At 38.0% G+C, this 16,748-nt stretch overlaps 1 long non-coding RNA gene across 2 annotated transcripts in view; it reads right to left on the bottom strand.

Moving 5' to 3' along the window:
• Positions 1-16,748, bottom strand: part of LOC113616875 (uncharacterized) — a 278,470-nt gene that overhangs the window by 155,243 nt on the left and 106,479 nt on the right. The gene's annotated exons all lie outside the window — the stretch shown is intronic.

The raw sequence follows: 16,748 nt of genomic DNA, 5'->3' as shown, positions 1-16,748 counted from the left end.
ATAGTCAGTGGCTGCCACAGTAATCAATTTCAGCTGCTCCTGGCTTCTTAATGTTTTTCCAGTTAGCTTCCTCTCTCCATGGCAATGATTTCAAACTCCTTTACCCTATTCATTCTCTTATTCTGCCTTATTCTCACGCTCCCACAGCTGTGCAGGTTGGAGAGAGATGAGACTAGTCTTAGGACAGTGGCTGTGGGAATCTATCATCTAGTTTCCTCATCTGTAACACTGAGGTAGTAACATCTGTCAACCTTACTTCAAGGCCAAGGAAGTGTAAAAATCAGCTGAGAACATATTTGGAAGTACTTTGAAAAGTCAAACACTATACTTTGTAAATGTAAATTATTATTATCATTATTATTAATTTCAGAATACTTAACATGCAAAAAAATGCAAAACAGGGATATTAGCATTGCATTGGTTTAGAATTTAAGCTCCACATGGCTGACTTTTTTTTTATCTGTTCACTGATATATTAATTCCAACACATAATAGGTACTCAGTAAATACTATTGAATGAATAAGTTTTTATAAAATATGTGGTCTGATTTATATCATAGCATCACTACTGTAAGGTGATAAATACTTCGATCTAAGTTCATATACTAGGAACTATTACCTAGTTCTATATACAATTGAATATTTTCCTGTTTATCCAGTATTAGGACTGTGTGTTGGGAAGTGTAGGGGGTTGGTTATCTCAAAGAAATAAGATTAAAGTCCTATCTAATGGCATTTTGAAAGTAAAGTTTGGCTTGCTAAATTTTCCATATTTTAAATGTTGCTCAAATTCATATGAGTTTTGTATAAGCATAATAAAATAGTATCATTATCATAAATTTAAAATGCATTATTTAACATATGTGGCAAATGTTTGCCAAAAATGTTTTCATTGTATATTAGACAAGGCAAATACATCACTTAAAATATGGCATGATAATTTAACAGGAAATATTCACAGTTGATCTTTTTTTAATTAATTGGATGTAAGTCAATATTTACTCAGCAAATTATCAGTCATTTTTTAAGTTTATATAAAATAGTTCTTGTCTTCATTTTTTAAAGTTACATGTAGTATACATGAATAGATAAGCAGTTATTATTTATTTGGTTTCCCTTGTAAATGCACTGCTTGCTAATATTTTCAAAAACAACTATTTCCGAGTTGTTAATCTTTGAAAACATTCATAACTCTGGGCAATTTTTTCAACTTGCAAAATTCAAAACGCAAGTCTATTTCTTTAGCTTTTTATTCTAAACTTTTTTTTCATATGTTATGGTTCTTTCTCAGAATGGACATTTAAATGATGTTTTTTTTTTTTTTTTTTTCCGGCACGCGGTCCTCTCACTGTTGTGGCCTCTCCTGTTGCGGAGCACAGGCTCCGGACGAGCAGGCTCAGCGGCCATGGCTCACGGGCCCAGCCACTCCGCGGCATGCGGGATCCTCCCGGGCCGGGACACGAACCCGCGTACCCTGCATCGGCAGGCGGACTCCCAACCACCGCGCCACCAGGGAAGCCCTTAAATGATGTTTAAAGTGGCCACCATAAAGGAACAGTCTTCCTGAGATGTGACATCCAGCCGTGATAGCCCCAGAGCTGCTGGTATTGCTGAAGCAGAGCCTTGTGCCTCACTGTGACCCCCAAGCTACAGATATCAAGTAAGTCAGGTTTACTGTGTTACCAAAGACTCAGGGTTCTCCCACATCCCCATTCTTGCACAGAGATCAGAGATGCTCCATTACACCTGCTGAGGGTAGCATTGATTATCTCTTTTGACTTAATTCTCCTTATCAAAATCATCCGTCTTAAGGTTCTCTACCTTTAAATCTTAGGTGATATCTTGCTACTCATCTAATAAGTGAAACAAACTACACTGTTAATGAACACTTGATGCGTTTCCCTTCAAACTTAAAACATGTTTGAGCATCTATTATGTACAAGTGATATGCTAGGCTCTGCTTGTCTATGAAAGGAGCTAGCAAAAGATCTTCTTGAACATAGGCAAAACATCCTCTGACATAAATCATACCAATGTTTTCTTAGCTCAGTCTCCCAAGGCAATAGAAATAAAAACAAACATAAACAAATGGGACCTAATCAAACTTACAAGCTTTTGCACAGCAAAGAAAACCATAAACAAAACGAAAAGACAACCCACAGAATGGGAGAAAATATTTGCAAACAATGAGACCAACAAGGGCTTAATTTCCAAAATATACAAACAGCTCATACAACTCAACAGAAACAAAAAACAAACAACCCAATCTAAAAATGGGCAAAAGACCTAAATAGACATTTCTCCAAAGAAGACATACAGATGGTCAACAGGCACATGAAAAGATGCTCACCATCGCTAATTATTAGAGAAATGCAAATCAAAACTACAATGAGGTATCACCTCACACCAGTCAGAATGGCCATCATTAAAACGTCTACAAACAATAAATGCTGGAGAGGGTGTGGAGAAAAGGGAAGCCTCTTGCACTGTTGGTGGGAATGTAAATTGATACAGCCACTATGGAGAACAGCATGGAGGTTCCTTAAAAAACTAAAAATAGAGCTACCATATAACCCAGCAATCCCATTACTGGGCATATATCTGGACAAAACTATAATTCAAAAAGATACATGCACACCTATGTTCACAGCAGCACTATTCACAACAGCCAAGACATGGAAACAACCTAAATGTCCATCGACACATGAATGGATAAAGAAGATGTGGTACATGTATACAATGGAATACTACTCAGCCATAAAAAAGAACAAAATAATGCCATTTGCAGCAACATGGATGGACCTAGAGATTGTCATACTGAGTGAAGTAAGTCAGACAGAGAAAGACAAATATCATATGATATCGCTTGTATGTGGAATCTAAAAAAGGGGTACAAATGAACTTATCTGTAAAACAGAAATAGAGTTACAGATGTAGAAAACAAACTTATGGTTACGAGGGGGTAATGGGGGGAGGGATAAATTGGGAGATGGGGATTGACATATACACACTACTGTATATAAAATATCAATAGATAACTAATAACAACTTACTGTATAGCACAGGGAACTCTACTCTGTAATGGTCTATATGCAAAAAGAATCTAAAAAAGAGTGTGTATATGTATATGTAGAACTGATTCACTTCGCTGCACACCTGAAACTAACACAACATTGTAAATCATCTACACTCTAATAAAAATTTTCTAAAAAAAGAAAAAATCTCTTGAAGGATTTCTACCTGTAGAATTAGATAATATACAATTTTATTAGATTTTTAAAACCCAACTAAAGTTAACCAAAATTTAAGGAGAAGGTATTATGGGCCAGTCCTTGTGCTGGGTTCTGTGTATACACAAGTGAATAAGATTCCTTCCATGCCCTCAAGGAACTCACAGTACAACAGGGCAGAACTTGCAGATGGGTGCTTGCAGGCCCAGTCTGGCAGACTGCTTTAGCAAATTTGAGACTAACCATGAAATTGTGAGACTTCATATAAAAACCTAACTTTCCAATTGCTACAGAAAATCATAACATCTGGCACTGCTAGTCCCACATTCCTGGCACACCCACCTGGCACTGAGTGGCAGCCTCATTTTGTCGAGTGTGAGTTTTACAGTTTGTCATAGTCTTCACCAGTCCCTCTTTTTTCCTGACGCTAAGGTTGAGTCTTAGTGGCCATTTATCAATGAGTTTGAAAAAATACTAGAGAAAATTTTTTGTACATATTTCTACATCAAAAGTGGGAAATGAAAGTTCCAAAGGACCACATTTTAAGAAAAATGGAGGAGAGCAACCTCTGTTAAAGAAGTGAAAATAACCCAATATATTAACTGTGCAACTAGTAGGCTTTTATCACTCATTTAAGTTATCTGCTTCTCCCCTTTAAGCATTTGAATGCAGGGGCCCTGTTTTAGGGGATACTGGTATAAACTGTAAGATGGGAGGAAGAGATAGAAGAAATCATATGGGGTAATGGGATACATAAAGAGAGAGTGATAATTAGTAAATCTGAAAGGGCTTCAATCGGATGGTGGCATTGTGGATAGAGTAGGAAAGGTCACTCAGAGACAACTGAACCAAGTCTTGAAGGTGGGAGAGCATTCAGTGAATATTAATGAAATAAGTGGTAGAGTGAGGTGTCATGGAGGGCAGGGGTGAAGGGGTGATTATACTAAAGCTGTAAGCTCTGATGCATAAAATACAATATTTTATGTGGGCTTCAGGAAGACTAATATGAATACCTCTATCTCATCCTTTTGGTGGCTCCTTCTTAGAGCCATTATAGACCATTTTCATTATGCTTTTCAAGGCCGCCCCTGAGTAAGGCTAAAATGCAGTGCCACTCCATTTTTGGATGGTGCCAGTATGCCCTACAGAATCATCTCAGAATCAGGCCCAAGTTGTGTCTTTATCAGCCAGAGGATCATAGGGAATTCCCCCAAGGACTGTAGGTATGGGTCAAGGGAGAGGTGACAAAGCAGCAGGAGGAGGTGCCATGAGAAAAGGAGCTAACTGCTCACGTAGCTTTTCTGCCTTTGAGGCTCGCTTGAGCATGATCTTGCTTATGCTACTTCCACGTGATTATGGAGTGACGCTGCCCATGCCCACTGTGGCTCAGGGAATTCAACAACTTCCAGCTCATGATGGGCAGCTCAGACTGTATGGTTGCTTGATGCTCTGTCATTCAGTCTTTACTTGGATCCAGATTTACTCCAGGAGTTATTTCTCAAAAGAAGAATTATCTGTCAAAGAGAGCATGTTTCGCTCTAAAACCTCAAAGGTTGCACTGTAATTCTCTTATCTGGATTTGTCAGAGGCTTAATACAGCATTTCCCTTTGTAGCAAGTGGCCTTTATGAATTGATATAGAGAAGAAAGCATTTGTCAGATCAATAGTGGCATACTTGATGCCAAAGGATGTGTTAATTTGCTCCAGGAAAAATAGCACATTTGAGGCAGTAGTTGTCATTGATGTCACAATCTGATTAAGTTTATGATAATCTACTGTTTTTCTTCAAAAGCTCCAAAATTTCTCCAAAATTCATCTTTCTTCTGCACAAGACAAATAGAGATTTATTGGAATGTGATAGGAATCACCACCCCTGTATCTTTCAAATCTGGTGATAATATTAATCTCTGAAGTTCCCCCAGGGTTGTAGAACTATTAATAATTTACTACTTTGGTAGAAAAGGACAGTTTCAGGGGCTTCCTCTTGGCCTTTTCTATCATAATAACCCTCACTTGAAGAGTCAGGAAGTGAGAGTTCTACCAGTTGCCAAATATACTTTTAGGAACTGGGGAAATAACCACAAAGCTAGGTTTATAGATCCTCTGGGCCCTCTGAGAGAGGAACGTAAGCCAAAATTCTATTCATTATCTAGCATTCCTAAGTCCCCACACTAACTGGTGGCACCTGAAATTTTGGGGGTCATTTCAGAGCCAGTGTCCAAAATTCTTGAAATATCTGGGTATTTTCCTTTCTCCAGAGTATATAATCACCCTGATAAATGGATGCATTTCCTTTTGGGGAAAGCGAGAAGGAAATTTTATAGTACATTTTTGTTAACAGTCTTACTGGGTCTTTCCTCAAAGGTCCCAGCCTCCCCTTCTTTTAAGGGACCCTGTTAACTAGCTTAGATCTGAGGATTTGGTGAGTCCATGACTCTCTACTGTGGATATTTTAGTAAGATATCTGTCCACTAGATTTATCTTTTTTGATTTGACAAATGAACTAAGGATTATTAGCCTGACAATCCATTTCAGTCCCAGGGACACTATGATCAAAAGTCACTGACAAAGATCTCTGTGGATAAGGTCACTCAGATTAGAACTTTGGCCTGTTGTCCAGTACAATAATCTTGACTACCTTGTTTCTCTGGCGGGTAAGTGCTGTCAATTGGCCTCTGCAACTTCCAGTAGTCCTTCTGTTATTATTACACTCTCATGCCTAATCTGAAAAGCGACAGACTCCACTGAGACTTTCAAGGATGCTGGTGTTTCCCTTACTAATATACTTTTCAATACCTTCCTGATGGGAGTGTTCTCTGGACTCTCCTTGGGGCCATGGTAAGGGGCGGATGAGCCAGTTATAGATGATTAATCCATGCCAGCAATTTTATCTTCCTAATCCTTTGAATTTCTTCTTCTTATACCAATTTCCTTTAATGAAGACCACTATTGGTCAACCAATCAAGCAAACTCTTTATAGCGCTGTTCCCAGTCACTCAAACTAAACCATGAATCTAGAATATCTATGTTACCATCAATTTATGGTAATTGCACACATACCAACATATTTGCCTATACCCGAAATTATGTTGCTTCTTCTCTTGTCTAAAACCATTAGATTCCATTCCCAGTAATGTTTCCCAGGTTTCTGATATCCTCCCAGGATCTGCTGGGCTCTGACTATAGTTTTAAGTCTGGGGGCAGTAAGTAGTGGAGGTAGACCATGAAGAGAATCTGGATCCCTGTGAAAGGTAAATTTTCAGGATCTTTAGCCTAGGGAAGGCTACTTTCAAACAGGGAAGAAGGGCAGCTCAGTGGGATTTAGACGCTGGTGACTCTGAGAGTCACTGGGATCCACCTAAATGTCCTCATTCCAATTTTGTTCCTTCTCAATCAATGCCCAAACTTTTACGTAAGAGACCTGGCAAGTCTATGAATTCCATCTGGGTTATAACTGTGCAACCTACAGGATAAAAAGAAAATATACATTAGCCATATGGCTATAAGAGATATTTTTAGGGCAGTCTTAGAAGCTCTCTGGTTCTCTGTGCCTTAAGCTGAGAATTTGAAGTCCTAACCTTTTATTTAGAAGAAACCAGCCCATACCATCATCCTTACAGTCCTTATTCCCTCTAAAATCCTACTGTAACAGTTAGTAGTCTCTTGAAGGCTTTTCTGCAATAAATACTTCATTCCGGAAAACTATAGATAATTATCTTGCCACTGCTTTCTATGGACTACTAGTATTCCATTTTTCATTGGCAATGAAGTCTTAACTGCTTTTTAATCTAAGGAGGTCAGATAACTAATCCCAGATTCCTGTCTTTGAGTTTCTGCATTCGGGAACTCAGGAACCAAACACTGTTTTATCAGTCAGGGTTTTGCCAGGAAAGCACTTACCTCTTTAGTTTATAACAGGAAGAGACGGTTAAATACAAAGTGAATTACAAACTTACAAAATTGTGGGGAGAAGTGTGGCAATTAAGGTTCATGGTAACATACTGATGGCTTTGAGGAAATTTGGAAATCCAGGAATGACAGTAAGTAACTAGAGATTACAGTTACTTGAAGTACTAAGGTAGATAATTCACAAAAGCTCACGCAGAAGCATCTGTAAAGTTCATGTCTTACTATCAACTAAGACATCTACCAGCCACTGCTGGGGAAGAATAATGGCTGTCCTCTCTTCTGCCTTCCAAATTTTGTGGAAGATACCTTTTATTGGCAGAATCTAAAGGAGGCAGAGAGGGAGTTTAAGCATCGTATTTTCCAGAATTCAGACACTATAATACAGGGAAGAGTTTGGATGGATGGAGATCATATTGAGTATAAAGTTAATATTTGACACAGTATATAACTATCAGCTTCTCAAAAATATTTTACATGTGGCAACAAAAATTAATATATGAACATTTAACTTTTTCCAACTGCCTTTCCAATAAGTAGAGGATTATAGTTTGCCCATGATCTGTTTCTTCTTTTTCCTCACATTTCTGAACCAGTTATTTTGAGCCTTTAAGATGAGATTAAGTAGGTAAGAGGTAGATAGAGAAGGATTAAAGGATCAGGGGCAGTGACTAGGGAGGGAGATTTTAGGCAGGTTGGAAAGGCTCAAAAGTAGCAGCAATATGAGAGCTTTGGATGGAAGGGGAAAATGACTTTTAGAAGCATTTAGTGAAATATATGTTTATTTCACAGTTCTTAAAAAACACAAATAAAGGATTTTAGTTATTTTGAGATTCCTTTGGCTGCTGCACTTTGTATGTTTGTTTACTGCAGAGATTCTCTAAGTGTCCCCAAGAGCCTTTCAGGGGTTCTGTGAAATCAACGTTATTTTTGTAATACCAAAACATTGTTTGGCTTTTTCACCATGATGAAATTTATACGGATGTGCAAAAGCAATGGCGGGTAACACTGCTGGCAATTTAGCAAGAATCAAAGCATGTCACCAAGCTGTACTAGTCGGAGTCAGTATGTTCTTCACCACCATGCACCCACATTATACAAATAAAATTTAAATGCCACCTTCACTTAATAATGTCCTGATGAAGTATTAAAAATTATCATTTTATTAAATATTAATCCTTGAGTATACCTCATTTTAATATTCTGTGTGACAAAATGGCAAGTACATCTGTAAAGTGCTTCTGCTACATACAGAAGTGTGATGCTGTCTCAAGGAAAAGCACTTCTGTCATTGAGTTGTGAGATGAACTAGCCAGTGTTTTACATAGAGCACCATTTTTACTTGAAAGAATGACTGACAAACCATCATTGTTCAGACTTGGGCATTTGGCAGACATGATGTTCAAAATGAACAAAATGAGCCTGTCACTTCAAGAAAAATAATTTATACTATATGTTGACAGTGATAAAAATCCAAGCTTTTAAGTAAAGATTAACATTTTGAAAAACTTTTATCTAAACTATGAGCTTGACAGTTTCCTAATACGTATGAAAAGACTTTTCTAATGAGATTGGTGGTGCTATTAAGGAATGTGACATTTTGTATTGGATAACGATCTGTGTCAAAGTTTAGAAGATCTGCATAACTCAGTGAACCAATATTTTCCAAAGGACCAGTGCATGACATTACAAAATCATACATGGGTTAAAGATCCTGTCAAAGGACAAGACAGTAGACTTTAATGTCACAGACTACCACTGATATGGTTTCAGATGCCACCTTGCAACTCACCTTTAAGTAGCTACTACTTGTTGAGTTTTGGTGTGTTATCAAAGAAGAATATCCACTATCCATCTCCATCTGAGAGGGCTATTAAAATACTTCTTTCTTTTCAACTGTGTATCTATGTGAGGCTGGATTTTCTTAGTATACTTTAACCAAAGCAACATATTGCAACAGTGTATGCAGAAGTAGATGTGAAAATCCAGATGTCTTCTCTTGAATAGCATGTTAAAGAGACTTGCAAAATGTCAAACGATGTCCTTACTCTCACTAATTTTAATTTTATTTTGAAAAATATAGATGATTTTAATTAAAATGTTATTTATGGTAACATGCAATGGATTTAATCATTATTAAATAAATTCATCAATAATTATTTTTAAAATGCTTCAGTTTTATTTTCAGATACAATAAATAATGGTAGCTATAACTCACATAAATAAAAGATTCCTGGGGTCCTCAAGATGTTTTTAGTGTAAAGGAGTTCTGAGACTAAAAAGTTTCAGAATTATTGGTTCACAGCAATACCCCTCTGAGACCAAGTGAAATGGATTATGGAATTAAATATGCTGCATAAAATACTGAGATGCATTTGTGTATAAGTGCTTCCCTTATATTAATATGTGTTGTACACATCTACTGGTATAAAAATCTAGGACACCTTAAAAATTACCATGACTTCTTTTAAGAAAAACACATTGAGTCACGTTACATATACAAATTAATTTAGAAATAGATAAACAATATAGGAGAGTGGGTAAGTACCTGACTTTGGAGCCAAATATAAACTTAAATCCCAGTTCAGCCATTTCTTTACTGTATTATCTTATACTTTTATACTCATACTTTTACTTAACCTCTTAGTTTTACTTTCCTTATTGTAAAATAGAGATAATAATACAGACCTCATGGGAATTATTATGTTAAAGCAGAATTATGTTTAGATATTACCTAGAATATACGCTCAAGTGCTATAAGAGTGAGATAAAAAATTACAGCAGTTCAAACAAGATTACTTTTATCTCTGTTAAAAGTCTAGTTGGTCAAGAATAACTAGATATTTCTGTTCCACACAGACAGTCAGGCACCCAGGTAATTTTCATTGTGTTGCTTCTGAGTTCCCAGGGTTCTTGTTCTATATGCATGGCCAAGCTAGTTTATGGACACATCTGTATGTCATCCAGTAGAAAAAGGGCAAGAGAGAGACAACACAGGACAAGAAAATTTTATTTAAGTGATGCAGAAATTGCACATTGCATTGCTCACATTCTTATGAAAAAAACTTAGTTATATGGCCACCTACCTGTAAGGTAGGTTGAGAAATTGTCTCAAGGTGGAAAACCATGTGCTTGCCTGAAAATTCATTACTATTGAAGAAGAAAATACACTAGAAGCCAATTATCAGTATACAGAAGCTAATGTGTGTTAAATACCTAGTACAGTATCTGCTAATTCAGAGATGCTCAACAATCGGTGTCTATTTTTATTATAAGAATAATAATATAGACAAGCGTGTGTTTTGTCAAATAAGTTAAATGGTTTATGAAAAGGTCTCTGGGAGAGCTTTTCAGCAAAGCCATATTTTTAAGCAAAGGCAGAAGTTTGGCACAAATATATATTTCTTGGCTTAATATGAAGGTTCATAGCCTCAGGGTGCACTTCTTCCACTATGCTGCAATGTTTGAAAATTTTACCATTAGGGTCTAATTTCTTTGAATACCCTGGGAGTGAGTAATCAAATGTTATTATGGGCTATTACCATCTTAGGATAAATTCATTATTATCTCCTGTCTCACTCCTCCCCCTCTTTCCCTGTATTCTTGTAAAAATCCAAAAGAATACATATGGAGAAGGAGGAATTTCCCATTTGAGTAGGGGAAGAGAGGAAACTAAGCAAGGAAGGCCAGGACCCTCTTTATAAGCTCAAGGCAGGTACTTGTCAGAACAAGTGAGGAGCATAATAGGTGAATTTTAGTAGAAAAATGGGGGAGTGTGGGGTTCTGAGTCAGGGCTCAGCCCTGAGAGGGTATGTCTTAGTGAAACTGTAAGAGCACTAGGTACAAACGGCCAACTGGCACATGAAAGGATGCTCAGCATCACTAACCATCAGGAAAATGCAAATCAAAACCGTAATGAAATATCACCTCACACCTGTCAGAATGGCTATTATCAAAAAGGCAACAAATAACAAGTGGTGTAGAGGATGTGGAGAAAAGGGAACCCTTATGCATAGTTGATAGGAATGTAAATTGCTGTAGACACTATGGAAAACAATATGGAGGTTCCTCAAAAAATTAAAAATAGAACTACCATATGATCCAGCATTTCCCATTTCTGGGTATTCATCCAAAAAAATGTAAACACTAATTTAAAAAGATATATGCACCCCAATGTTCATTGTAGCATTATTTACAGAAGTCAAGATACAGAAACAATTTAAGTGTCAACTGATGGATGAATGGAAAAAGAAATGGATAAATGGAATATTAGCCACAAAAGAGAATGAAATCTTGTCATTTGCGACAACATGGATGTACCTTGAGGGTATTATGCTAAATGAAATAAGTCAGACAGAGAAAGACAAATACCATATGATCTCATTTATATGTGGGATCTAAAAAACAAAACGAACAAACAAAACAAAACAAAACTCACAGACACAGAAAACAGAATGGTGGTTGTCAGGGGGATGGGGGTGTTGGAGGGTGGGAGAAATAGGTGAAGGAGGTCAAGAGGTACAAACTTACAGTTATAAAATAAATAAATCATGAAGATGTAATATACAGCATGGTGACTATAGTCAATAATACTGTATTGTATATTGCATATTTGAAAATTGATGTCTTAAAAGTTCTCATCAAGGAAAATATATTTTTTTGTAACTTTGTATGGTGATGGATGGTAACTAGGCTTACTGTGGTGACCATTTAGCTATATATATATATACACACACATATATATATATATACAATATATACATACATATATCTTGAATCATTATGTTGTACATGTAAAACTAATATAATGTTATATGTCATTTATACCTTAATAATAATAATAAAAAAGAGTATTAAGTGCTCCTGAGGGGAGAGAAGGCAACAAAAGGGGGCCCCAGAGGTGCTGATATCAAAGTAGCTATTTCACGCTTTTTTCCCAGGGACAGCCATACTTCAGAGGCTTTGCTGCAGCTACATTTAGCTAGAGAAAAATAAGGTATATGAAAGCTCCCAGGGCTTCAAGCTCTTAAAAAGCTTGTGTAATTTCTGGGTTTTGCAGTTATTTAATTAAGGCAAACAAGAGGGTTATAAATTCAACAACTTTGTGATTGAGATTAATGTGCTCAGAAGTTAACCCTTACCTTCACAGGAACTGAAAAGTGAACATTAGACATTCAACATTCTCTAAATTAAATCTGCCTGCTTGGTGGCCTAGAACAAAACATGGCTCCTAGAATTTAACCTTTTCAATGGTTGGTGCCAGAGCCAGATTAAGTGGTGGTCAGTTAGGACATTACCAAGAGTTGAAATCTGTAAAGGGTGGTAAAGCATCAGTAATAATGTAACAAAATGGATAAACGTGATTTTGGTTTCAAGCAAAATTTCTTTTGGCTATTCTGCTATTAGAAGGAATAATTTGAATATGTTATGTAGGATTGATGTCAAAGCCAAAGAGTTGGCTTAGAATTCTTTCTGTTTTCATTTAAACTGAGAATAAAACAATAGGTTATAGATGTCAAGCTGTGCTCACAGTCCAAAATAAAGTGCTAAACAGCATACAAAGAAGGTTGACCAATTTTGCAGACTTAGGCAAACATTTGAGGACATAAACAGGTTTGGGTTGAAGATGTTGGGGAGGGGAGTGCTTTGCGGAGAAAGTTGTTGGAGTATTATGGCCCCATCTTCAGTAATGCTGGAGTAGTAGGGTGTCCTACTCCTCTACCTCAGGAAGAAGAATGTCAGGAAAACTACTTAAAAAGTTTGACTTATATCCCTAAAGTTTGCAAGGAACAGAGACTGGAAAAGTATAAAAGTGAGAGACTGTGGCTGGCTTGCTACTGTCAAGCAGTTAAGCAGTCTCTGGGTAGCAGCAGGTGGATAAAAGTCCTAAGGGTCGCTATGGAAACCACTCGGTTGGCTAGCCACACTTCCAGAGATTTGGCTGGTAAAGTGACAGTGAGCCCAAGTGGATTCAGGTAGATTCTTATTATGTAGCAAATTCAAGGTCACCAGGGTGTCAGTTCTCCATGTCTCTCTCCCACAGGACAGGGGTGGAGATGATACCAAATAAGAAGGGTGATGTGGGTAGTGGCCAGTCTGATGTCAAGGAGCCAATCCTGAACTACAGCCAAGCAGTGTTATAGACTCACACAGAAGCCTATATCTGTACCCTAAGGAGGGAGGGGAGAAGTGGGTGGAAAGCCCTGTGCTTGGCTAAAATCAGGGAGATGGATGAGAAATGGTCTCATGTCAGTTTCTCACAAGATAGAAGGCAGATGAGAAACTGCGCTGGACAGCTCTTCACATGGCTGCTTATCTCCCGTTGTTTTTGGGAATCACAGGGCATTCAGCCAAGACTTGGATAACACTGTGATCAAGCCTTTCCTATGTGGCCTATGTGGAGAACAAGGCTGTCACGGTGCTGAACTGAAGCTGACCCAAGTGTGCCTTGGTATGACAGATAAAAGAAGGCTGCTTTGGGAAGTGCTTTGGATTTTGCCTGAAAAGACAGCCTGGAGGATGGATGACATTCCCAACAGTGGAGATCAACTACGTGCAAATGACCAGGAATCATGAGATGCAAGTGGAAAGAGATTGATCTCCAAATTACATGAAATGCAGTTGGATATTTCCAGTTGGTAAATATCAAAAAAAAAAAAAAAATTCAGAAGCACCCAATAGGGAAAAAGTCAGCCTTGAACGTGCACGAAGCCCAGAGGACACCTAATGTCTTATTACAACAGCACCAAGACAGGCCTTTCCCACTACCTAGCGTTTCTGTCTAACCCCACCCCCAGAGAAGAAGTCAGTCAGGTGAATGGAAATGGAGTGCTCTAACAGAAGTACAAGTCAGAGAATAAAGAGGCTGATTGTGCATCCATTTTACCACCATAGGCTTTCAGCTAGAAGTAGCCTAATACAGAGGAAGAGAGAAGATTTCCACTGGATTAAAGTTTGTAGTTTTGACTACCATATTGGAATGAACATTTTAACAACTGATATTGTGCTGTGACTAGAAGTTCCTGGAGGACTTTTAAAACATTATCTACAAGTGAACATAAAAGCCAGGATTTCATCCACTGACAGGGAAAGAACTAGTGTATAGAGAGGATTTAAGGGAACTTGAGGAAAAAAATAACATTGTTTTCTTTTTGTATCTTATTGGGTTCTGCTTTTTTTTTTAACATCAAGTCTATATCCAAGAGTATGCCTGAATAACAGTAGATGGTGAGCAATTGACTTTAATGCAAAGCAAAGTGGGTGTCCTTTGCTGAGTGGGGTATGCAAGTTTGGGCTGGAATTGAATTGCCTAGGGAAACTGAGGGAGGACTGAGCCTGCCCCCAATCCCACCTTCCCCCAAAAAACCTTCAAATAAATATTAAAATAATATTTAAGAAATATAGATTTGAAGGAGTGGCAAATTATTAGCCTGTTAGCTGCAGCACATAAATTGGTACAACCTTGGACCAAGATTTTTCTTCCTAGCTAGACTAAGAATCAAGATGGAGGTAACTAAGTGAAATAGATTTGGAATAAGAAGAGGTGGAGCATGTCCTTTTCCAAATCTTGCTGCCTCTATGAACAATTCATTTGGGCTTTCAAAAACTCATCAGAAAATAGTTCTGTCTTCCTTGGTTGGTTTATGGTTTATGTTTTATTATTAGGACACATAGTATCCAGCAAGTTTCAGTGTTTTTGAAAATATGAAACAACTTTTACATACAACTGCAGGTTTCATGTAAAGATATGGTTAAATGCTTTAGAAAAATAATTTGTTTAAGCCAAGGGAACAATTTGTTATAATCAGGCACCATTTAATGGTTCTGGAAAAACTTGTGTCTAGGTAAACACTGGTGGGTGTTCATGACTGGATGAAAACCTGGGTACCAGGCCACTAAAAATAGTGCTTAAGAGTTTCAAATGATCTTGTCATTTTCCTAGTAACCAATCAGGATGTTTTTCTCTTCATCCCATAGATCCAATATAACTATTCAATCTTTGTTTTCTAAATGCCAAGACTCATACACCTCAAATCAACATAGGAGCTTAATATTGACACTGACATTTAATAGAATGATGGAACTAAAAAGAGACTTGAATCATTTGTTTGGTTCATCCAAGTGAATGCCCCAGACCAGTAATTTTCATTTATTTTTGTGACATCTTACATTTAATTGAGGGAATCACAAGGGGGCTTTTAAAATACTCCAATTTAAGTTTAAAGCAATATGCCTTAACATGCTCTTAGCAGGATGCTTTGGTGTAATAAAATAAAGCAAATAGTGAAGGTATCTACAGTCTAAAAGGTTGGATCTTAGTGTCTGAAACCTGTCAAAATGGAAAGTTGTCTACCTATGGTTTCCAGAAATGGAGAGCCAAGAGGTTCCCTCAGCAATGCTTTTCAGTAATTTATTACATGTCTATTAGAAAAGCAGATAATCCCCATGGTAAATACCTCGTCTAGTGTCCCAAGTACTAGCTGAAGGAAAATTCATATACTCCACACAAATATAATGGGGATAAACAGAATTTTGTTTAGGGTATAATAACTCAGGGCTATCACCATATCCTTAAAACTGAGGATGGGGCTTCCCTGGTGGCGCAGTGGTTGAGAGTCCACCTGCTGATGCAGGGGACACGGGTTCGTGCCCCGGTCCGGGAAGATCCCACATGCCACGGAGAGGCTGGGCCCGTGAGCCATGGCCGCTGAGCCTGCGCGTCCGGAGCCTGTGCTCCACAACGTGAGAGGCCACAACAGTGAGAGGCCCGTGTACCGCAAAAAAAAAAATAATAATATAATAAAATAAAACTGAGGATGGAGGGGCATGATGGTGATGACTGGACAGACAGCAGGCAGAAGGGTCCCCATTAACTTGTGTTCACAAAGAACAGAGGTTTGAACACGAGACAGGCTAGGACCTGGGATCCTTTACTGGAGCACTTGCACCTAAACAAATGTCTCCCCGAGCAACAGACTACAAAGAAACTATAAGAGACTAAAAGCAACTGCATGCATATGAATAATAAGACACAAAAAGGCCGCAAACCAACTGCCACTTTTGAGGTGCTGGGAGCAGAAGCAGGATACGGTGCATGATCCCTGCACACAGCACCACCAAGGGGGTGGACAGATCACCTAAGCTACCCCTCCAGCCCGACCCACCCATCCTCCCCTACCCCCACCCCATTTAAGGAACCAGCCGTCCTCCTCCGGCAGTGAGCAAGGGAAACTGTATTTGTTTTTGCTCCCTCATGCTGCAGCGTCAGTCCCAATAAAGCTTTGCCTGAATTCCTTATCTGGCCTCTTACCAATTTCTATTGATTAAAGAATCTAAGACCCAAGTCAGTAACAAACACATAACATCTATTCAAACCTTATACACTACTATCAAAATGAAACTCAAGAGGCTCCCTTCTAGTGCCAAATATTGCTCACATTCTTTCAAAGGTGTTCTTGATGTTAATTTAAACATGATTGTTCCTGTGTGAACACTGTTTTCAGGCTGAGTACCTGGACAATTGGTTCTGGATCTGGACTCACTTGGATGGCTCTGGACCTCTTCCTACTTGGAAACAATTATAAAGTTAAGAATGAAGAGTCATCCAAATAC

Source organism: Aethalodelphis obliquidens, unplaced genomic scaffold (assembly GCF_003676395.1).
Source record: "Aethalodelphis obliquidens isolate GAN/ISIS:26980383/991018 unplaced genomic scaffold, ASM367639v1 scaffold4, whole genome shotgun sequence".
In the NCBI taxonomy this organism is placed as follows: domain Eukaryota; kingdom Metazoa; phylum Chordata; class Mammalia; order Artiodactyla; family Delphinidae; genus Aethalodelphis; species Aethalodelphis obliquidens.
This window is presented reverse-complemented; position numbering and strand designations above follow the sequence as displayed.